The sequence below is a fragment of the Solanum lycopersicum genome, chromosome 8 (genome assembly GCF_036512215.1).
Source record: "Solanum lycopersicum chromosome 8, SLM_r2.1".
In the NCBI taxonomy this organism is placed as follows: domain Eukaryota; kingdom Viridiplantae; phylum Streptophyta; class Magnoliopsida; order Solanales; family Solanaceae; genus Solanum; species Solanum lycopersicum.
This window is the reverse complement of record NC_090807.1, coordinates 23,040,809-23,042,330: the sequence shown is the minus strand read 5'-3', so window position 1 is coordinate 23,042,330 and position 1,522 is coordinate 23,040,809. Positions and strand designations below refer to the sequence as shown.

Genomic DNA, 1,522 nt, shown 5'->3' with positions numbered 1-1,522 from the left:
TCTCCAACATAATTTATTAGCAGCTATATGAGTATTGATATACATCTTGTTGAATTATCTTATTGGAGCGAACCCTTAAGTGTGGCATTTGTGCTTTTTCGATGTTTATGATCTTTCTCTCCATACTAGGCAATTGTTCAAATGACCTGAAGGTCTTCTTTTCAGTAGCTTCAATGTAAAAGTTAGCCATGTAGTCCATCTTGTTACTTTCTCTTTACATGTGATGTGTTGTAATGTTACCTAAATCTTTTTGGTTTCTCGTTTTATGTCATATCCATACTTAATAATTTTCATGATGTAGTTTTTTTTTCGAATCCACAAAATCAAGTCTTCATTTAACTATATATAGAAAAGACTTAGAAACTTATCAACTAGCTCAAGAATCAAGGACATATAATAGACAATGTAGACTTATTGCCTTATAAGTTTTATTTGTGCATGGGATGAAGAATTGAAATAAGACTATTAAGAAGACACCCACCTGAGCGATCCCATAGAAAGTGCAACCAAGCTTGGCTTCATGACACTGAAGCTTCCTAAAGAAAATCCTTAAACTCACATGCACTGCCATTGCATCTCCTCTCTCAAGTGTTATTCTTGTCCTTGACTGAGTACTCAAATTTTGTTCATCTGTTTGGCTATGTGCTTGTTCTCTTATTACTGGTAGCTTTCGAATCTCAACGCCAAGTGTGATTAGACTGGCAGAGACTTGTTGATGGAGATCGCCACACTTGTAATAGAAACATTAAGTATGTCACCGAATTTTTTCATTTTCTCCAAAAAGTTCTGTAACTGCTGCATGGGTGGAACTTTTATATGGGTCTGAGACAAATATTGGGCCATATCAAGGGCTGCTTTTAATTCAAGTAAATCAGACCTTTACAAGGACTTAGAGATGGGCACATCTTGAATAACAACAGACTTGTAACTTTTCTCCTTAAAAGTAAGAAAATGCATTTGTTGTTGAGAATAAGGAGGGAGATTTTTTATTAGCTTGAATAGTATGTGGTTAGGGGTGTTCTTTACACCAGGAACTCCACTGTCACTAGGAACTAATTAATTATTTATACTATTTTTATTGCAGGACACCTTTCAGCTTCTGGACATACAACTTAATCGTGATACCATTCTTCAAACAACAAAAAATTTATATCGATGTTGTTGGAGAAGACATCATGATAACTTCAAGAAATTTTCTACAAAAGAGGGTTTGCAAAATAAACCAACAGATGTTAATGAAACTGAATGGAAATTCTTGGTGGACTACTTCAACTCTAATGAATTTAAAGTAGTTAAAAGTGAAAATTTAAACATTTTATAATTATTGTTGTCTTTTTTACTTCTTATATATTCATATCAAAATAAATTTCTAAACTTTAAATTAATGCAGAAAAGAAAGAAAAATAACAAGGCAAAACAAGAAGTGAATCATATTTGCGGCAGAAAAACTTTTCAAGCTGTGTCTTATGAAGCGATGAGATATATGTCTTTCTTTTGATCGATTCAATTTGAACAATAACAT

The 1,522-nt window shown here is 32.9% G+C and overlaps 1 pseudogene; it reads right to left on the bottom strand.

The window, feature by feature from the left end:
• Nucleotides 1-376: 376 nt before the first annotated feature.
• LOC104648775 (uncharacterized) lies at nucleotides 377-1,128 on the bottom strand (annotated as a pseudogene).
• Nucleotides 1,129-1,522: the final 394 nt, after the last annotated feature.